Source organism: Pteronotus mesoamericanus, unplaced genomic scaffold (assembly GCF_021234165.1).
Source record: "Pteronotus mesoamericanus isolate MK-2021 breed Mesoamerican mustached bat unplaced genomic scaffold, CSHL_Meso_final contig_33, whole genome shotgun sequence".
NCBI lineage: Eukaryota > Metazoa > Chordata > Mammalia > Chiroptera > Mormoopidae > Pteronotus > Pteronotus mesoamericanus.
Window position 1 is genome coordinate 8,930,343 of NW_026555135.1, and position 23,666 is coordinate 8,954,008.

General features: G+C 37.4%; 1 pseudogene; it reads right to left on the reverse strand.

Annotated features, from left to right (window-relative positions):
* Positions 1-4,536: 4,536 nt before the first annotated feature.
* On the reverse strand, positions 4,537-20,875 carry LOC129072694 (dnaJ homolog subfamily B member 6-like; annotated as a pseudogene).
* Between the last annotated feature and the right edge of the window lie 2,791 nt (positions 20,876-23,666).

Sequence of the window (23,666 nt, forward strand, 5' to 3'; positions counted from 1 at the left end):
AGATTATATTATACACTCTTAACATTTTACCACCCACTTAGTTAATTTTGTATTGTTTTACCTCAAACGTAGAAAACAACTTTTTCACCCTCTATGTTATAGCTTTCGTTATGTAATATATTTACACATTTTATAAGCCAACAATATAATGTTGTCAAGTTTGTTATATAATTATATATAATATTAAAAAATTAAAAGGACAAAATAGTCTTTTATGTTTATTCACATTTTTACCATTTCCAATAGTCTTGATCCCTTCCTAAAGATGTGCTTTTATCTAGCATCGGTTTCCTTCAGCCTGAAGAAATTCCTTTCACACTTCTTTCAGTGCTAGACTAATGGTAACTACAATATTTTGCCATGTATAATGCGCATCCATGTTTTTGGCCCAAACTTTCAGGAAAAAAATCTTTCATTTAATTTTTTAATTAAATTATTTACTTATTTATATTTAGAAACTAAGTTATTTATCATATTCCAGGGTATTATTTTGAATATCGATATTGCTGTTGCTTTCTAGAGTTACATTTCTAATGTATAAGCATAAATAAAACAAAAAAATTTATATAAATATGGAATTAGTACTGGCTATGTATAATGCACATCCTCATTTCTCCCTCAAAAATTTGGGCAAAAAAAGTGTACATTATACACAGCAAAACACAGGGTAATGCCCTTAGGATTCATTTATTTAAAAGCATATTTATTTGCTTTTATTCTTTTAATTATTTTTTTACTGCTGTTTAAGCACAGTTGCCTCCATTTTCCTGCCACCACTTTCCCCTGCCCCACCTACCCCCACCTCCCGCCCTCCATCCTCCCCCACTTTGGCTTTGTCCATGGGTCCTTTATACATGTTCCTTGATGACCCTTTCCCTTCTTTTCCCTCCTAATCACCCTCCCTCCTACTGTTTGGTTACAGTCAGTTTGGCTTTTATTTCAGTGTTGCTGATTATATTTTCCTTGCTTGTTTATTTTGTTGATCAGGTTCCACTTATAGGTGAGCTAATATGGTATTTGTCTTTCATCCCCTGGCTTATTTCACTTACTATAATGCTCTCTAGTTCCCTGCATGCTGTCACAAAGGGTAGTACCTCACTTTCTTTCTTTCTCTTTCTTTCTTTCTTTCTTTCTTTCTTTCTTTCTTTCTTTCTTTCTTTCTTTCTATCTTTCCTTCCTTTCTTTCCTTTCTTTCCTTTCTTTCCTTCCTTCCTTCCTTCTTTCTTTATTTTCTTTCTTTCTTTCTTTCTTTCTTTCTTTCTTTCTTTCTTTCTTTCTTTCTTTCTTTTGCATAGTATATCATTGTGTAAATATGCCATAGTTTTTTGATCCACTCATTTATTGATGGGCACTTAGGTTGCTTCCAATACTTGGGTATTGTAAATTGTGGTGCTATGAACGTTGAAGTGCATAGGTTCTCTTGAATTGGTGTTTCGGGATTCTTAGGGTATAATCTCAGCAGTGGAGTTGCTGGGTTAAAAGGCAGTTTCATTTTTAGCTTTTTGAGGAAACTCTGAACTGTCTCCCACAGTGGCTGCACCAGTCTGCATTCCCACCAACAGTGTACTAGGGTTCCCTTTTCTCCACAACCTCATCAGCACTTGTTTGTTGCGTTGTAAATCATGACCATTCTGAACAGTGTGAAGTGGTATCTCATTGTGGTCTTAATTTGCATCTCTCTGATGGATAGTGATGCTGAGCATCTTTTCATATATCTCTGGGCCCTTTGTATATCCTCCTTGGAGGAGTGTCTTCAGGTCCTTTGTCCATTTTTTAATTGGATTGTTTGTCTTCCTGGAGTGGAGTTGTGTGAGTCCTTTATATATTTTGGAGATCAAACCCCTGTCTGAGGTATCATTGGCAAATGTATTTTCCCATACAGCTGGTTCTCTTTTCATTAGGCTGATGTTTTCTTTAGCCAAGTAGAAGCTTCTTATATTGATGAAGTCCCAATTTTTTTTTCTTTCCTTTATGTCCCTTGCTCTAGGAGACATATTGGTGAAAATATTGCTGCATCAGATATCTGAGAGTTACCTGCCTCTGTTCTCCTCTAAGACTTTTATGGTGTTGCAACTTATATTTAAGTATTTTAGCCATCTCAAGTTTATTTTTGTGTATGTTGTCAGATGGTGGTTGAATTTCAATTTTTTTTGCATGTAGCTGTCCAGCTCTCCCAACACCATTTGTTGAAGAGGCTATTTTTACTCCGTTTTATGCTTCTGCTCTCTTTGCTAAATATTAATTGACCACAAAGACATGAGTTTATTTCTGGGCTCTCTATTCTGTTCTATTGATCTATATGTCTGTTCTTATACCAGTACCAGACTGTTTTGATTACAGTGGCCTTGTAATATAGTAAGGTATTGTGATCCCTCCAACTCTGTCCTTCTTTCTCAGAATTGCTGCAGCTATTCGGGTTTGTTTATGGTTCCATATAAATTTTTTGAATGTTTCTTCTATGTCTGTGAAATACATCATTGATATTTTAATAAGGATTGCATTGAACCTATAAATTGCTTTGGGTAGTATGGATGTTTTGATTATGTTAATTCTTCCAATACATGAACATGGTATATGCTTCCATTTATTTGTGTTGTCCTTAATTTCTTTCTTCACTGTTGTATAGTTTTCTGCATATGGGTCTTTTACCTCCTTGGTTAAGTTTATTCCTAGGTACTTTATTTTTCTTGTTGTTATAACAAATGGGATTTTTTTTTTCCTGATGTCTGCTTCTGATATTTCAGTGTTGGTGTACAAAAATGCACCTGTGAAACCTTCCTGTCCAGGGTTTTTGTGTGCTGAGAGTTTTTTGATTGCTGCTTCAATTTCACCAGCTGTTCAGGCTTTCTACTTCTTCTTCTTTCAGTGTTGGAAGGTTATATTTTCTAGAAATTTGTCCATTTCATCAGGTTTTCAAATTTCTTGACATATAATTGTTCATAGTAATTTCTTACAACCCTTTGTATTTCTGTGATATCAGTTGTTATTTCTCCTCTTTCATTTCTGATATTATTTATTTCGGTCCCCTCCATTTTTTTTTCTTGATTTATCTACTTAAAGGCTTGTCAATTTTGTTTATCTTTTCAAAGAACCAGCTCCTGGATTGGTTGATCCTTTGAATTGTTCTTTTAGTTTCTTTATCATTCAGCTCTGCTCTGATCTTGATTATTTCCTTTCTTCTACTTGCTCCGGCCTTTGTTTGTTGTTGTTCCTCCAGTTCTTGTAGATGTAGTGTTAGGTCGTTTATTTGAAATTTTTCTATCTTTTTTAGGTAGGCCTGTAAAGCTATGAACTTCCCCCTCCGGACTGCCTCCACTGTGTCCCATAAGTTTTGGACTGTTGTCTGTTCATTTTCATTTGTTTCCAGAAACTTTTTGATTTTGTCTTTGATCTCATTATTGACCCATTTATTGTTTAATAGCGTTCTATACAGTCTCCGTGAGTTTGAATGTTTTTGAGTTTTTTCCTTGAGGTTGGTTTCTAGTTTTAAGCTATTGTGGTCCAAGAAAAAGCTTATAATGATTTCAATTTTCCTGAATTTGTTGGGACTTGTTTTCTGTCCTATCATGTGGTCTATCTTTGAAAATGTTCCACATGCATTTGAAAAGAATGTGTATTTTGCTAATTTGGGATGAAAGGTTCTATATATGTTAGTTAAATCCATTTGATCTAATGCATCATTCAGTTCCACAATATCCTTGTTGGTGTTTTGTTTGGAAGACCTATCCATTTTTGACAGTAGCGTATTAAAATCCCCTACTATCAGTGTGTTGCTGTTTATATCTTTCTTGAAGTCCTCCAAGATTTTCCTTATATATGTGGGTGCTCCTATGTTGGCTGCATATAGGTTTACAATATTTATGTCTTTGTGATGGATTCTATCTTTGAGTATTATAAAGTGTCCTTCTGGGTCTCTTTTTATGGCCTTTGTTTTGAAATCTATTTTGTCTGACATAAGTATTGTTACCCCTGCTTTTTTGCCCCCTGTCCATTTGTTTGGAATATTTTTTTCCATCCCTTTACTTTCAATCTTGTAGGTCCTTTGTTTTGAGGTGGGTCTCTTATAGGCAGCATATGTGTGGGTCATGTTTCCTATCCATTCAGCTATCCTATGTCTTTTGATTAGAGCATTTAATCCATTTACATTTAAAGTTATTATTGATAGATACTTATTCATTTTTCCCCTTTGTACCTTGTGTTCCTCTCTTTCTCATTCTTTTTCTTCATCTTCTTAAAGCATATCTTGTAGTGCTGGTTTGGTGGAGATGTATTCTTTTAGCCTTCTATTGTTTGGGAAACTCCTTATTTCACCTTCCATTTTAATTGACAGCCTTCTGGGTAGAGCAGTCTTGGTTGCAGGCCTTTGTTTTTCATGTCTTGGAATATTCAGGTTCCAATGAGCTGTGTATAAATACTTTAGATTAGGTACAGTTATACTGAAAGTCAAGTTAATTTGAAGTCTTCAAAAAAATGTTCCTGTTAATTCTCAAATGGTGCTTCTTACAGTTAACATGTCTGTTACATGCATGTGTTGAGTTACTTGTTATCCAAGCATAGCTGCTGCTCCTTACCATTTATCATTAGGCACTTGAGCTCGGGGTCTTTTTCAATTTCCACTCTTTCTTGACCATTCTCAATAATTCTCTGTAGTGATTTTTCTGCTGTTAACCATTTTGGCAGAAGTTGACACGGATTTGAAGTTGCCCATCCCACTACCACCAAATGTCATGGAAGAAAAGGAAGTGAGGCCTCCATGACCTAATGACCTGAAGGAAGTAAAGCCTGTAAAAGCAGAAAACCCTCCTCCAAAATGCAGAAATCCACTGAAGGCGGAGAAGAACGAAGTCGCACCGGGGTTCCTGCTGCCGGGCAGGAACACTGAAGTCCCGAAGAAGTCATCGAATGGGTCTTCAGAGAAGTCCAATGAAAATGGGTCCCTTCCATCAAAGAATTCCCTGAACATGTCCTCTGGGTTCCGGAATATGAAGCCGAACTCGCTGAGCAAGCTGTCCAAGTGACTTCCACCTCTACCTCCACCTCCTTTTAATCCTTCTTTGCCGTATTTGTGATAGATGTCCCATTTTTTTAGCATCGGACAGCACCTCATAGCCTCAGTTACTCGTTTAAACTTCCTCTCCGTTTCTTCTTTGTTGCCAGGATTTTTATCTGGACGCCACTTCAGTGCCAGTTTCTAGTATGCCTTTTTAATGTCCTCGGCCAAGGCTTGTCTCTGCACACCTAGAACTTCATAGTAATCCACCAGGTTTCCACAGGCTTTTGGGATGAGTCCGAAGACAGGGAGCCAGCAGCGGAAAGGCGCTGAGGCTGAAGGCCGGTCTCCTTGTCCCCTGCGCAGCGGCGCTGAGGCCAACGGCCTGAAGCTGGTTCTTCTGTCTGTCCGAGGTTATAAAGCTTCTCTCTTGCTATTCAGTTTTTTGTTCAAGGTGATTTCTCCACAATTTAGTTGCGATTCCACATTGGTCCTGGGAGGTGGTCAGTGTACTTCCATTCACTCCTCTGCTATCTTCCCCTCTATTTGCTTTTATTCTTAGTATTATCAATGATATATTCTTGGTTGACTTTTATTATTTTAGTCATTTAAAGATAGTTTCCCATTGTCTTATGACATCCAATAATTCTGTTAAGAAGTCTGTCATCATTGAATTCCTTGTTCCCCTGAATGTAATGTGAACTTTTTCTCTAGCTGTTGATAAAATGTTTTCTTTTTTCTATATTTTATTTTTATCAGCATATACATGATCTATTAGTTTTTTGTATTTATCATAATAAATTCACTGAGCTTCTTTCATGTCTTTCTTCATATATAAGAAATTATCAGCTGCTGTTTCTTCAGATATTGTTTCAATCCCTTGTTCTCTCTCCTCTCTTTATGGAACCCCTTTTTAGAGCATAAACTTGTCCCACTTGTTTCCTAATATTGTGTTCATTAGGTTTTCTTTTTAGTTTTGTTTGCTCTGTTCATCATACTGAATACTTTTTTTTATTATAGCTTCAAATTCACTGAAGTTTTGGCACCTCCCTCTTTTTGTTAATCCTAAAATCCAGTGATTTTTTTTGTTTGTGTCAGATGCCATGTTTTTCAGTTTTTCTCTTTGACTCTTTTTAAATAGTTTTTGTTTCTTTCCTGATATTTTTCTATTTTTTCACTCAATGAACATTTCATTTTACATCTTTGAGCATAATTATAATAGTTGGTGCATTAGCTTCCTAGGGCTTCTCTAACGAAGTACCAAAGACTGGTTGGTTTAAACAACAAAAATTTATTGTCCACAGATCAAGGTCAACAGGATTAGTTCCTTCTTATGGCTGTGAGGAAGAATGTGATCCATATTTCTCCCCTAACTTCTGGTTATTTACTGTTAATCTTTGGCATTCTCTGGCTTATAGATGCATCGCTCCTATCTCTGCCTTCATGTTCACATGGTGTTCTCCCTGTGTTCATGTCTGTGTCCAAATTTCCACTTTTTATAAGGACACTAGTCACATTAGATTAGGACCCATTCTAATGACCTCATTTTAATTTGATAACCTCTGTAAAAACCCTATTTCCAAGTGAGGTCATGTTCTGAAGTCCTAGAGGCTAGGATTTCAATATACTTTGCAGGGAAAGTGCAATTCAACCCATAACAGCTGGTTTGAAATCCTTGTCTGTTAATTACAATATCTGGATCATCTCTGAGTATCAGCTGCCAACCAATTTCTCTACATGGGCAATTGTTCTCTTAGCCTTTGCTAGAGTTCTTAGCATCTGCTCCCCACATATCTGCTTCAGAAGTCAGTCAGAGAGTTGTGCAGAATTTATAGATGAAATTGTGATTTCCCCTTTCTGTTTCTCTCCTTTTCAGGATTCCCCCTCAGTTTCTGGTACCTGTGGTTTCCCCGAACTCTCTCCTCTGATTCTTGAAGCCAGTAATACTGCAAGCTCTTGTGGCCCCACATATGCCAAATGAAGCATGCTCTCAGATTTGCCCAATCCATTTCTTTTTTTCCAAGGGCAGACATGCTTCTGGCATGTGTCTGCTTTTAGTTATTCTCAAGTTTGTTCACATATATTTCTATTTTTTTAAATATTTTTTTCAGTGTTACTACTTGTTATCTGTAGAAAGGTTGATCTAATAGTATATACTGACTTTCCCAGAATCCTGCATAATAAACAGCAGAATCAGAGCAGGAGCTATTATTTGTGTTTTTAAAAAATGTATTTAAATTTATTATTGCTCTGTAACAAAATCCTCCAAAACTCTGTGACTAGTATCAGAAGAGACCTATACCCACTTTATGGGGGTAAATAACCAAATAACTTTCAAGACCCAGAGAAGAAACTCTCACATAGTATATTTAAACCAATAGCCTGGACACTCTCAATAATAAAATTAATCATAATCATTATGGTATTTCTACTGTGATCTTACATGTAACTTTTTCTAGAAGACTCAGAAGAGTGACTTTTTATTTTCCTTTTTTACAGTAGACCCTGACATTGCTCTAGATTCATACATACTTATATTCTGAAACCTTTGTAAACTCCTAAATTTATAAATAGTTTATTTTTCAGGCCCTCTTCTTTGCCTCAAATTATATTTATGTTTAGAGTAATGAGTTCCCTGGCATACCTTCAAATTTTAACCACAGTTTTCAGTATTTACTAAAGTTTTATCTCTCCCCTGTCAGCACTATTTCATAAATAATACATTTTTACAACCTTGGGAGAATTTATAAGTGTATAAGGGGAAAGAGGAAACAATCCAGCTGTATTGAGATGTGATAGACTATCATCATTCACAATCTCAGTGATTCACAGCTCGGTATTCAGATTTGTGCTTTGGTGAGGGAACAAATTGTCATTGTAGCACTTACCAAATATTGTAATTATATGATTTCTGCTTGGTGTCTCCTACTAGATCATAAACTAAACTGCTATGGCATCTCTGGTACCTAGCGCAGTAAGCCTTCATTAATATTTGTTGAATTAATTAATAAAAAGATAAAACTAAGAATACTAAAGCTCTACTGAATTTAAATGTTAAAATAAAACCCTTGCTTTCCAACAGAGTGATTGTTATGAAACTACACACACACACACACACACATATGAAGGTATGTGGATATGTGTGTATGCAAGTGTATGAATATGGGTATAACAATTATAGATATATACAAACGTGAATAATTTTTCAAGCCATAAATACTTTGGATGATTATATTTTCTGAGACATGAGTTGTTTATACCCTAAAAACCACTCCTGTCTATGTGATAATCTACAATATTTTTTGATATGCCCACCCTCTTCCCTATACTTTATTTTTTAAATTTGACCTAGGAAAAGGAGTATATTTCTAGGCTGGGTTTTATAGAGAATTTTTATACTCTAAAATACTCTAAGATCTAATCTCTGACATCTGATGAAAACTATTCCCCTGACCAAGGACAAGCCATTCATCAATCTACCACCACAAGAACACTTTTCCTCAAGTGCTGCTCTTACCATACACTTTCTTGCTTGGAGCATTTATTTGTTCCCCACTGTCCAGCATATACGATTCAAACTTCTTAAATATTCATTCTCTTTGAGGCCCAGTCTCCTGTTTCCACCCATTCACTAGCTGAGTTACCTTGGAAAAGGTACTTTCCTTCCCTGTTTATGAAACAGTCTCCAGTTTCATAAATGGATACTAACGCCTATAAGAATCAAATATAAGCAATATAAAACATGGTAGGCAAGCAATGACAGCTATTAATATACTTATAATTTTTTCATAAAGAAATCTGAGTTAATGAACCAGTCCTCAAATATGGGTCCTCTATCCTTGGCACAATTATTTAAATTTAGACTAGTGCTAGTTGACAGAATTTTCTGCGATGTCAGAAATTCTCTATAACTATTGTCCAACATGATAACCACTAGCAACATGTAGCTAATCAGCATTCAGAATGTGGCTTGTGTAACAGCGGAAGAGAAATTTATTTTATTTAATATTAATTAATTTAAATATGAATATTCACATGTCTTTATTGGTTACTATATTGGACCGCACAGATCCGTACTTTGAAAACCTACATGATTCCCTGTAAAGATATGTCTTTCTTTCCTGAGAGACTGTATTTCTCCAACTTTAGTGAACTCCTATTTGATCTTCTCAAATAAGAAGCTTTGGATTTTTTTGTTTGTTTTTTGGGGGGTGAGGGGACATTGTCCATCTCTCTCCTAAAATGGATTTAATTACTTTTTCATCCTCAGGTAATATATTGTATATGTCTCTATCGAAATGTCTTGAACTGTGTTAAGATTATTTCTTACATGAATCCCCATTAATTTTCTGAAGATAGAGTTTGGGTTTTAATGTTTTCTGTCTGCAGTACCAGAGAAGGGTCCACACATAATAGAAACTCAACAAAGATAGGTAAGAGGTAAGAACATAGTAAGGGGAGGGAGTGGGGAAGGAAAACGGTGACCTCTAAATAGGCTGGCACAGAATATGTATCATGGAGATGACTCTGGAAAGTGTGCATTCACTCACAACTATACTAAACAAACATTGCTAGTGAAGTTCCCAATTTTGAATAACTGTCCCCTAATATTTTTTCTGAGGGTTTCATCTAAATAATTACAACCAATAGAAAACTGAATATAATGTCACCTTGATTTGAGTTGTTTAGTGGATAGCTTGATTATAAGGAAACAGGTGATCAATGGAAAATAACAAATATTTATCATTGTTCTTTAAAAGCCTCTGCTCATAACACAGGTAACATCTGATACTTCTCAGGAGGCCCTCAGTCAGGCTGTCACCAGAAAAATCATTGACAAAGTAGACACAGCCTGCATGGTATTTTACAATTGTTCATTTTTCACTTATACTCTCTGGAACTGAATTTCTGTGAGTCAATTCTTTTCCCCTCAGAAAGACCAATCTATAAAGCAACTCTTCCTCCACAGGGTATACTAGGATTAATAGCTTTCTCTTAAAATTCAATTAATAGCAGTCATGTAACATGTAAATGTTATGTTCCTAACTGAACCCTAACCCCAAATAATATCTTAAAGTTTCTCCAGAAATCTCCATAGCAAGGAACTTACTTAAAAAAAGTTTAGGTGTATATATGAGAAGAACACTAGTATGCAAAATAGGCTGGAAGAATTTACTCCTTGGCCAATTTATTAGACACACGCTCAGAAGAATGATAAAAGTGGTATATTTATTTTTAAAATATTTGCATTCATCACCTACCATGTTCAGGCTAAGACTAGGCATAGGAGACACAAAGGAGAAAAAGATACAATTATTGAGCTTAAAGAGCTCACAGGTTAATATGAAAAATAAAGTAAATGATTTAAATACAATATGATAAATATAAGCATTGGGGATGAGGGTGGAGGCAGTTACAGGACATTTCTGAAAGTTGATAAATGCTGGCATTTGAAAGGCTATTCAGGGGTTCCCGGTGAAGTATTTGTATGTATTTGTATTGGTATTGGAATAAGGCAAGAGGTGATAATGGCAGAAGGTTTTGAATAGAGTATTCTATTCAGAGGGAACAATATGTGTAAAACCTTAGAAACTAGTGTTACTCTGCCAAGCATATAGAATGAATAAGAATAAAAATAGCATAAAAGCATAAAAATGAATAAGAGACAAAGATACTGTCTTTGGGGAACTCCTAGTTTATATCTTCTTTATAAATGGATAAATTAAACCATGACAAGTTGAATTCTGTAAAAGAGAATGAATAAAGGTCTAAAGGGTCTAACACTCTTTGGAAAATCACAATAAGTTTGATAGAAGATGGTAATATTTGATCTAGATCTTCAAACTTCAGATATGTTGCTCCCAAGTGGATTCATTTTGAAAGCTAGGGAAAGTCCCTAATATTTCTAGTATATAAGTGCTGTAAAATGGTCTCAGAATGGTTTGTTAGCATGTATTTCCAAAGTATGGTAAAAATAGAACAAAGCAAAGGCAACCATTGAACCAGCAGAGTGAGTAGTGAAGCATTCCTATTGGTGTCTAGTCTGAGTCAAACATGTGAATTTGTGGAAACGGGTGATCAATAGAAATATATATAAAATATTATATAAATATAAAAGATTATGGTATCAGGAGTCAGTCACTTTGCTGAGTCATTCAACTGATATTTAGCATGCCATCACAGGTATTTTAGACATAGGGATAAAAACATGGGTTAAAGATGTAACACCTCCCTTCACTAACACAGCTAGTGGGGGAGAGAGTCATGGAAACATATGAAGTACCATGGGATGAATGAGAGCCATGATGGGGTGTGTGCAGGGGACTCAGAGGCACTTAATCAAGCTTTCTGGAGGGGAGAGAAGCAGAATTGGGCAATTAGATCAGAGACAGTTTTCTCTAGGAGAGACTAGCATAAAAGAACTTACAGTTTTTCAGGTAGCAGGTCACCAAATATGAGGTTATAAAAGAAATCTGTCACTGTATTCAACATTTTGGTATGTGGTTTGAATATGGAGTCAGTAAGTCAGTGATAGAGGCCCAGATAGGCATTAATATAGTCAAGACTTTGCCTGAAGCAACTATCTTTTGATGCTCTTTCTTTTGAAGACGGTGATCCACAAGTTTAATATGACAGTCAGGGCCATATATGACAAACAGAGAAAACAAAGCCTGTGGCAATGGAAGTCAAAGCATGAATAATCCCCTCCTACCACTTTTTCTCCTGAGCCTTGGAGAAATAATCATTCGAAAACATTTTCATTACTGGCGTTCAATGTTTTCAGAACAAGAGACTGCTTAATTTGGGAGATTACTAGGTGTTTATTTAAGTGTAATAAGAAATACAAAATTTTGGCTGTGGTACTCCCCCAGAGACCATGCACAAAATGAGAAGACGATCTTAAGTTAGCACTTATCTAAGACAAATGTTTCAGTGTAGTGACTGCTCTGGGGTCATGAAAGAATACAGGAAGACAGCGACTTGTTTTAGAACCACAGGCTGAAACTTAACTTTCAACCTAGAGAAAGCTAATATGTTCAAAAGTCACCTCACTTGGACTAAATATAATAAAGTATAAGCTTATATTCTAACATAGAAATTAATATTTTCATCTGTGCACTCATTTTCAAATAAATCTTCAGAGACATTGTATGACATAAATATCTTTAGACCCATTTTTAGGTGTACAAATGAGACAGATAAGCCTCTGATAGACTAAACTGACTTGTCCAAAACATACAGATAGGAAATGACAGAACTGAGATTTAAAGAAATTTTTTTTCTATACAAAATCTATGCCTCCCTAATTCAAAAGTCATCCTCCTAAAGAACAAAATCACCATCAGTAATGTTTTTATGGTGCAAGGATTCAAAGTAGAATCATAATATAAAATATCATCAGCTCATTTTCTTAATGAGTGGTTGGTAGTAATATTAAGAAAAATTAATGTTACAAGATTTAAAAATACAAGATAATGTTATCAGAGCAACTCCATACCAAAAATATTATTGTGTGAGTCTTAGAAAAAGTCTATGTTAATAAAATAAAAAGAAAAAACTCAAAGCAAAAAATAATTCAAAATAATATACTATAAATGTACATAACTATGCAATACAAAGAACCCTTTTAAAACCCAGTTTTACTTTAAAACCTAATCTCTTGTAGCATTTGACTTCATGGACCACTTTCTCCTACTTGAAGCCATCTCTTCCCTCTTCATGACACCACAATCCTTATTCTCCTCTTACATCCTGGACCATTCATATTTAATCTCCTTATTTGGACTCCTTCTGCCTCTTCCTACTTCTTAAGTACATGAATTCTTAATTCTCTCTTGGTTTGCAGTTTATATACCACATACAATTTTGTTAATTAACTTCTTCCTCTGTCAAAGTGTTAACTTAAAATGACATGCTATTGTGATCAAAATTCGTGTCTCCAATCTAGGGCTAGAGTCCCAGCTCCTATCTTTGACTCGTCATGATGTACCCTGTCCAGTACAACATTCTGGTTCTAGACAAAATAACAGCAGGCTGAAAATTCCAAGTGGGGTTCCTAAAACCTCATTGGACTATTGGTAGGTGAAGAAAAAGTCAGAAACCAGACAAGACCAAGAATGAGATGAGAGCCTCCAATATGAATTCAGTGAGCCTAGACAGAGTTAGTAGAGTTTAAATTTGTGTTTTCTTCAACTGCCTTCCTCTTCCTAGTCATCTATTCATCTTGAGCTATGGTTTGTCTACTTTAAAATAGAGCTATGATTTCTACTTTAAGGGATTTCCTTATCTCCTCTTACATCTGTAAAAATGAAAGCAAAATGCAGCTGTTGAACAAATTTCCCTTTGCTTAACCTATGTCTCTAATTCCCCATTCTCATTTTTCAACAAACCAATTTTCTCTTTACCGTCTGTCTCTTACAAATACATGTGAGAAATCCTTTCTTGCTGATTGAATTAGGCCCTACAAATTAACGCACTGGTTTTTCTTCTTTTACTTCCCTGTATCTCATAAAAATTTCTTCAGTAAATTTGCCTTTGAATCTTCTCAATTCTTCCCATCACTGAAGAGCTGTGGTTATCTTTTAAGGGATCCTATTTTCTAAGACTTCTTTGTGGAGATTGGCAAAGAATCTCTCTTTAACTATCTTAACAGTAAATATTATTGTTCTTAACTAAAGTTTGCTAACTTTGCACTTCAATATCCGTGCCTTCAACCTTACCATAATTAAATGCATATTAGCACACTTGTTCATTTACTCATTCAAAAACCATTTATTGAACCTATAATGCGCTGGGGACTAAATATATACATCTTAGAGATGTTACGATGAACTACGCATGAAAACTTCCTCAAGAGGCTTAACATGTTGAGAAAAAATGTGAATAGATACTGTGTGATAATAATAAGTACATTTACTAATAACAAAATGACATAGGAAAATCAAATGAGAGTATAACAAAGAGAAGTAATTGGGCAGAGATGATATCCTAGAGGAAGGAATGTTTGATCTAGAGCTTTCTGTGCAGACCAAAGACAAAAGTGCACTTAGGGTCAAGAAAACAGCATTCTTAGGGCCACATATGTTTATAGTAGAAACTGTAGGGGTATCTGGCAGATTCAAAACAACCTACCTTTCTCTGGGAACTGTCTCCCTACTCTATATTTATACAAGTATGAACATCTAGAGCCGAGTTTGTACTGCACAACCCACATCACACTCCTAACTGTAACTTTTTGGATAAGCAATACACATTTAATCTAAATAAGCAAATACAATTTATTTTCTAAATAATTTTAAAATGGAACCTTAAGAAAGTCCTATTTTCTTGTGTGGCCGTAACTTTAACACAAGAAGTCAGTAGCTCTGAAATGACAGCAAGGTCCCACAATGCCACCCAAGGTGGCACCAGAAAAAAAAAGAAAAAAGAAGAACTAGACCCAGAAAGTAAAGCAGAAGAGAGAAGGTGGTCCTGATCACCTTGTAACTATAAATTTCAGTGCTTTTGGACCCAGATGTGACCCAGTTTAAAGATTCTGAGAGATGTTCCTTTGTCCTTAAGATAAATTTCCCTTTTGGGGGTTAAGCAGGCCTAATCTGGTTTCATTATTGTTAGTTAAGGTGTTCTTACTAATCCAGAAATTAAAAGGTTTGAGCCAACCATTTCAAACTCCCAAAGGCCAAAGCTGGAACATTTAAGAGCAACAAAATAAATAAGGTAGTACTGATTATAGTGGAAAGTAAAAATGAATATTCATAAGACCATAATGATATAAATGCATATATACATACATAATAAATGTGGCAGAGGAGATAAACCCCCTTTACAGGGGAATTCCAAATAATATATGTTAATTATGTTTCCTCCAGGAAATAAAATTTAATCCTCCACTCCACCCTTGAGTATTAGCTAATGTAGTGACTCACTTCCAAAGAACAGAGTATAAAAAATGAAAACCAGTAATTTCACAGTAGAAAACCTGGCAAACACTACCTTAATCAACAGGTCAAAGTTAACATCGCAGTGATAATTGATGTTGATAGCATGCTACCCTCAATATCATTTAGTGACAAAAGCATCTCACCTCTGTGGTATTCTTCAAGTGATAAAACCCACAACTCGTATATTCATGATGAAAACCTTTGAATGTACCCAATTGAAAGACATTCTACAAAGTCAAAGTACCTAACCCAGTATTTTTCAAAATTCTAAAGATAAAAGAACAAACAAAAAGATATCTGAAAAAAAAGTGTTACCTACCAGAGATGACTAAGGAGACAGGAAGGAGACAGGATGATAAATGCAGTGTGATATCCTGAATAGAACCCTGGACCAGAAAAAAGGACATTAGTGGAGAAAGTCACAAAATCCACACAAAGCATAGAGTTTAATTACTAGTTAAATACCAACGTTTCTGTTATTTTTATTTTTCACAGATATACAATGGTAATATAAGATGCTAAGTATAGGGAAAAATGGATGGGAATTTATGTAAACTCTATTTTATCTTTGCAAATTTTCTGTACCTAAGATTATTCAAAAGTAAAAAAGTTAAACAAAAAAATTATTTCAAAGTAAAAAGGATTGAGGTATGGCTATAGTGCAGGACTCATGTAAAGGAAGGGCAGCAAACACTGAGATCAATGAAATAAGGGAAGACCAAATTTTAGAGAACTGTCTTTCCCATACAAGACAATAAGAGCTCAGTAAAAGAGTGAAATTACCAAACGTTCTTTTAGAAACAGTATTCTGCTGTGTTTGCAGAAAAATTTTTAAGGAGAGGCAAGAGAGCACAGCTGTACAGGGATTACAAAGTCCAGGTAAAAGATTTCAAGAACTAAATTTTGGTTTCTGTTGATATGGTACTATAACAGGACACAGCCAGGGCCCCCCCAAAGGGTATTTGTAACAGGGTCCAGAGATTGGGGTGTCCAAGAAAAACATATTCTCCCCACCCCAGGGCAGGCCGCCATGGGGATGGGAGCCTTGAGTGAGGGGCCATTGAGAGTCATTTTGTATGTCAGTAACAGGGTAGCTTCATTCCTCATATGCAAAGAGGGTTATTTTGCATATCACCAAGGCTCATCAGGAAGGTTTCAAAGACTTAATACAGAATGTAACTAGGGGAGAAGGAGGAGAGACAGGGTCCTGCAGGAGAGACAAAGGAGACACAGACTCTGGGGAACAGTGTGAAGACCAAGCAGGAAGAAAGGGGAGAGAAAGGACTCTTGCTAGTGGTCCAGGAGAAGGTGCCACATAGTTATGGATTAAGAGCTGGAGATCGCCGCAATGCAGCGGATGGTGCTGAGACCCACAAGAGGCCTGCCTAGTCGAGCCCCGACTGCTGTTCTTTTTCCTCTGCAGGACGGTACCCTGACTGGCCTGACTGGCCTAACTGGGCAAAGTGGGGAAGGCAGGACGGTGTGTGCGCTCGTGATTGTTGTAAAGGGATTTTGAGGTTTAAGGGTGACATTTAGCCATTAATCAAACCTGTATAACTTTTAAATAAGTAGTTCCTTTCCTTTGCACCAAACTCTGTCACTCAGAGCCATAATTCCAAGGGCGGCGGGCAAAGGACCTACAACCGAGGGACCCCAGGGAAGGGGGGTGTTGTTTCGGTAATAGCATCTGGGCACCTCCCCCCCCACGGGTCCATTTGTTCGGTAACAGTACTACCCACTGAGATCCAAATAAAAGCCTATTCACTCAACCAGACATGTGTAAGTTCACAAAAAGCAATTTCTCAAAGGCCAGAGGGACACCTGATACACAGGGACAGACTTTATTACTGAGTCTGAGACTGTATTACTGGTCTGAGATCATTAAAGAGATTTAATTTTCTTTATTGATTTATAAGAAGCATTTCAAATCACTTTTAAATATTCCTCCCCTCTTCCCTTTTACATTATAAAATTTCCATCAGAAGTCTTCAGGGCTTTCCACATGTTCTTTCAAAAATCAACATCCTTTAATGTTTTTTCCACTTAGCATTTAAAGTCTAATAATATTGTGGTCACTGCCATTCCCCAAAACCTAACCATTATCACAGTTGGCTTTTTTCCTAGGATGCACTTAGAAGAGCAACTGACCACAGCCTAGGAAGCACAGTCATGTCCCCCAGTGTGAATCTAAGAAATCCATCCCTGTTCTCAAACTCACCCCACTGTAGATGGTTCCTAGCTGTTCTGATCAATATCTGAGTAATTAAAATTTCTCCTGATCAAAGTTCTGACCTTTGCATTGGCCCTGCTTATCAGTAAAAACTTGTCTTGATCTCCTTATCAGTAGCCACCTGGAGGTTTGTACAGCAGTATCTCTAAGCCCCTGCCTCCCTCCGCTGTCCTTGACTTTGGTTCACACTGTGTCTGCTGTGTCAGCCAAAATCATGCTGTAAATGCCCTTGGCTGCCTCCACTAATCCTCTTCCAGCTCCACCTCCCTTCCCTCTTCTATTATGCTCCTCACACACTTGCACAACTACCATTTTAAATTGATATTTTTCTGGTTTGGATATTTTTCTGGTATGTCTGGTTGGTTTCCCTTTTATGAATCATTAAAAGCATGGAATTTAAATCCAATAATTCAGCTTTGCATGTTCTTGGTATCGGTAAAGAAGTTATTACTTTTTTCTTTACCCACAGAGACAGTGACAGCCCTCCCCTCGTGATGAGCATAGTCACAACTAGGAGTCTCCACGTCCCTCCCAAGAAATACAGGCTTCCTTCAACGCTGAAATATCTTTGACCCCTGACTAGGGTTATTATGTACAGGGGTGGGTGAAAGTAGGTTTACAGTTGTTCATATGGGAAAATAATATAATAATAAATAATAATACAAGAATAAACTCTGTTTTGTATACTTACAACTACTCTCGCCCACCTCCATATTCATATTTTACATTTACCCAACAAATGGCTACTGAGTGACTTCTATCACCAGATACTGGGGAAGGTGCCAGAAATAAAGCAACAAATCAGAGAGACACAGTCACTGCCATATGGGTCTTAAATTTTAGTAGAAGAGAAAAGTAAGTAAATGGGCAATTGTAAAAAAGTTACAGTTAAGCAGAGGCTTGTCCACAGCTACATACTGGGATATATGAACTGCCTACCGAAGATAGAGAATTAGAGACGAAAAACATTGATTGATCCAAATTCCTATCTATGTTGAAGTTCAGAAAAGCCAGGGTGATCCTGGGGTCAAAGACAGCCAGCCATTCAACAAGTTCCTAAGGGACACACCTCAGGGACATTGAAATCATCTTTATATTTCAGCCTACTTTCTACACTGGATTTTTGTGCTCAAAATCCAAAACCACTTCTCTTGCCACTTTCTTAATCCAAATCATGAAGAGAAATAAGAAACTTTTCAGCAGTTCAGACCACTTTAGAAAATTAAAATCACCATGTGGACTGGACTCCATCAACCTTCTTCACATCCATGTGTCAACTGCTATGTTAGAGTATCTATCCAACTTTAACCCAGTTTGCCCAAGAGAGATTGTCAAAAGCTGCTCCAGGCAAAACTGGGATTACCCCAATCATTAACTCACTTGGTCTTGTAAAATACTGTATTAAACATCTATTGGATAGTAAGAGCCATTAGGAAAGTTCACTTACAGAATCTCTCCATAAAAAATGGTCAACTTGAAAATTCAAGACAATCCAAAGTTTTCAACAGAAAAAAACGAACAACAACTAATAAATGTAGTTTTTAAGTAAGCATGGTCGGCATCACAGAATGCTATGGACAAATCAAACCTTAAAGTTTACTGATACACCATCTAATTTAAAGAGAGCTGAGACCAAAGAACCAACTTGTTCAATGTTGCATAGTTGACAATAAGTCCCAGATTTGAATAATTATATCCTTGAATCTCAGCCTTTAAAAGGCAATAAAAATCATATAAGACTAGCCTATAGCAAACATGCGTTAAATGTTCTCCAGATTCAAGATACTCCTAGGGCTGCTCCTCCCTATCTTATTGCATTGTGATATATGGTAAATGCTCAATGGATGTAAAGAGTACTATAAACTGTTTAGCACTTAACAATTTAAATCCTTATAATAGTATAATAACAATTAGAATATTTAAATCATCACACCTTCCCCCATTTCTATCAATGTAAGAAAACAAAGTTTTCTGAAAATATTTACTAAATGAATAAACAAATTAAACAATAAAAATAATACAAAACTTCACCAGAGAAATAATTTTCTAAGCTATCTACTTATATCTCCTTGGGTTTTTTTTTTTTGCCTTCTTATTTCAGTGTAATTGAGTAAGCATTTTATCTACCTCTACTCTTCACTCAGTACAAAGTAGCATTTGGAGCATAATAAATAATATATAGCAATATAATCAAACAAAGTAGCGTATACATCAAAGCCCAAAGAAAGAGCAAAATTTTACAAAATCATATATATCAGAGATAAAGAATATGAGATAACTATGTTGAGAAAGCAAGGCAGAAATTTGTTCATATACTCTTGTACACGCAGATATTGCATTTTTGTTTCCAGAGCACCACAAAAAGTATAAGTATCACAATAAAGTGAGTCACACAAATTTTTGGTTTTGCAGTGCTTATAAAAGTTATGTTTACACTATTTTGTAGTTTATTAACTGTGTAACAGTATTATATCTAAAAATCATGTACATATCTTAATTAAAAAAACTTAATTACTAAAAAAATGCTAGCCATTATCTGAGCCTTCAGCAAGTCATCTTTTTTGCTGGTGGAGGGTATCACCTTGTCGTTGATGGCTGATGACTGAACGCTGGGGTAGCTGTGGCAATATCTAAATATAAGACAGCAGTGAAGCTTGCCACATCAATTGACTATTCATTTCACAAATGATTTCTCTGTAGCATGCTATTTTATATAATTTTACCCGTAATAGAACTTTTTTCAAAATCAAAATCAATCGTTTCAAACCCTGCCTTTTCTTCAGCATTCACACATTCTCCACCCATTTCTTAGTGGTATCAATTCTACCTACTAAGTATTTTTCAAACTTGAGTGCTAGTAGCCTTGTTTAGGTTGCCATCAGTGTATGCCTGCGTATTAGTTTCCCACTGCTTCCATGACAAATTACCACAAACTTAGCAGCTTAAAATGACACAGATCAATTTTCTTACAATTTCGCAGGCCAGAAGGTTGACATGGGTCTCACTGGGCAAACTAAAGGGATCGGCAGAATTATGTTTCCTTCTGCCGATTCTAGGGGAAAAATCCATTTCCTTTCCTCTTCCACTTTCTAGAGGCCACCCACTTTCCTAGGTTTGTGTTCCCCTTCTTCCATCTTCAAAGCTAGCAAATCTCCATCTCTCTGACCCAGCATCCCTCCTCTAATATCTTTCTCTGACAACAAGCCAAGAAAGATTTTCTCCTTTTAAGGACCCATGTGATTCTGTCTGGTCACTTGGATGATCCAGGTCAATCTCCACATTTCAAGGTCCTTAATTACAGCTGCAAAGTCTCTTTTGCCATGTAAGGTAACGCAGCCACAGTTTCTGAGTATTAGGACTTGGGTATCTTTGGGGAGTATTACTCAGTCTAGATTACTCAAAGAGCCCCCTAGCTGATGCTTTCAGATCTACCCTTTCTCCCTTCAATACATCCCCATATGCCACCAAAGTGCTCTTCCACAGTGCAAACACCTTGTTTTAAACTCTTTCACTAGCTTCCTATAAATGTCAGAAAAAGCACCCAGTTATTCTAAGTGAGCTAAGCACATCAAGAGGAAGCCCAGATAACAGAGTCATTTTGATACCGATAAACAACTTGCCTGGACCACTGGGGCCATTTGGGATCTGGGTAATGGGATTTGAACTTGGGAGCCATTCGTGGACCCAACTAAGCTTTGGGGACGAGGTCCCCATTGAGGTTTGAGCATTGAGGGCATACTGAGCAATCAGACAGTACCTTCACAAACGGCCCAGGGCTTCAGCAAGCACGTAAAGTTTCACAGCCCTTCTGTGGGGCCGCGAAGCGGCGTGGAACCCAGTGGGAGCTTTGTGGATGCTCCGCTCCAGCTCCCAGGGCGGGGCTCCAGCTCCTGGCTGCAGATGCCTCGCCCTTCCTGCTGAGGCCACTTTCAGCATTGCCTGGGAGGCTGTTCAAGGCACTGCCTGAGAGGCAACGCAGGGTTTCCAGGGTCCCTTTTTTTAGGCTTTTGGTGTAGTCGCTTTCTGGGGGTGAGCTCCTAAGTGAGGGCAACTTGCTTCACACAGGGACTAGAGGGTGGAGGGGCACAGAGCTAACGGAGTACCACAGGAGTTTCCCCTACCGCCAGGAAAGATGGAGACAGGGGGAAGTTCTTACACTGAGCCCACGGAGCGCTAGGAAGGTGGGGGTAGAGGGAAAAAAATCCCCTCCTGCCTCATTCCAATACAAGATCGGGGGTGGGACCAGGAGGAGACAGGCACATGCCCATAGAAATTAGAATGGTGGCAGGGGAGTGTTGGATCAAAGAGGTCTGTCAGGTTAGCTGGGGCAGAGAAGAGATGGACCCATCCTAGGCGTGAGAAAGCACCAGTCCATCCCATACCCCAGCATACGTACACCCAGGGGGATGAAGAAACGCTTCCTTGCCCTCCTGGTGAACACACTGGCTAGTGTGTTTGTGGGCCCTTGTGGCCCTAGAAGCTGCATGGCGGATGGCAGTGCCTGCCTCGCTCCTGAGAACGGAAGGGAGCCTGAAGCCAGACAGCAGCCAGGAGCAAGCTAAGCTACCACTCACAGCCACCTCCAGGTCTCAAAAAATGGTATCTTAAATGGGAACTCTGGACACTGTCTCTTGTTTTGGTCCAGCTGAGGACAGCTGGGCCTTACCCAGGTTTTCCCGAGGAGCTGGGCTTTGAGACAAGAGCCCACCTCTCCCAGATCATGCAGTATCTGAATAAAAAAATCTGTTTCCTTTCTCACCAGCTTCTGGCTCTGGAGTTTGCCTTTTGGTGGCAGCTTAGAGGCAGCCAAACCCCTATTTTTGTTTGGTAATAATTTGGCCCACTGTGCACACTCATATAAGTTCTCGTATTATTTTTTGATTACATCATTATTTGATTACATCAAATATGATCATGCCTAGTTGTAGTTCTATCATAAGATTGTAACTTTGTCAGTACGTATAAAAATTTTAAATAGAGTATATGTTTTGTAAATTTGTCTTGAATTTTTATAAAACTACACTAAGAGCCTCAAAACCAAAAAGCACAGCTAAGATGCCCCGCTCTTTCTCATGGCTCTGCTCAGCCTGCTTATCGCCTCTCAGCCTCCCCTCAGAGCCCTGCACACTTGCCCTCCAGAACCTTTATACTGGGAACCCCGGCTGTCCTAAACTCCTTCCAGTAGCACATGTCAGAAGGACACAGGATCTATGCAAAATGGAGCAAGCATATTTACCAGTTTTTCCCCTCTGAATTCTCTTTGCCTAAACTCAACACAGCTCCAAATCTCAAAGTGAACACTGTAGCATGGGGAGAGTGTCAAGAAAATCCCTGTAGCCCCTGGACGAGGAGCTGGGAGGGAAAATCCTAACACAGAGAAAGAATGCAGAAATCCCCCATTTTTCTTTTCTTTGTTCCTCCATTTTCTTGTACCCCAACTGCCAAGAAATCCAGTGAGGTTGGGGATGGAATTAGGGGACAAGCAGCATTTCTTTATAATAGAAACTCACAGGAGTCAAAATTCTAAATGAGGATGATCTTCCTCTCTCTTAAGTAGGCCTATAGTTCCCACAAGAGGGGACCCACCTATAAAGGGGGACTCCAGAGAACCAAAAGGTACTAGGTGGGGGAAGTTTACAAAAAGGAGAGGAGCTTGGGAAAGTAACCTGATAAGGTTATTTATGAACACCGGGCCCAAACCTATGTCACAAATGAATGGATCTGATACTAATTACCAAAACCCTAAGATACTAAGAACTGAATTAACAGATAAAGTACTGCCCAGATCCCAGACTGTCAACTGGGTGTTACACATTGGAAACAGATGCAAAGTGCTCTGCAAAATCTTTGAATTCTGACAAGTTTGGAATCCCTGCCCACAGAAGGAGGTGTAGAACCAGCTGCATGAATCTAACTGAGTAAATAGCCTGCTAAAATAAAAACATCAACATTTTTCATCAATTCTCACATAACATTTTAGATGCCCAGAATTCAATTTAAAATTATTCAGCATTGGAAGAACTTCAAAAGGTCAAACTCTCTTGGGAAAAGACAATCAACTGATGCCAACTCACGATGACACAAATATTGCAATATTGTTAAAATATTTTCAAGAATCTATTATAAAAATAATCAAATGGCCCTGGCTGGTGTTGCTCAGTGGATTGGGCACTGGCCTGCAAACCAAAGGGTTGCTGGTTTGATTCCCAGTCTGTGCACATGCCTGGGTTGCAGGCCAGGTCCCCAGTAGTGGGCATGTGAGAGGCAGCCGCGCATTGATGTTTCTCTTCCTCTCTTTCTCCCTTCCACTCTCTCTGAAAGTAAATCAATAATATATTGTAAAAAAATAAATAAATAATCAAATGAGCAATTGCCAACATTCTTTAAACATTTAAAAACAGAAAAAATATCAAAGAAAAAAACATACAAAGAAAACCAAAATGGAAATTTATTAACTGAAAAATCCAGTCACTGAAATTGAAAAAAAAACTCTCACTGGATGGAG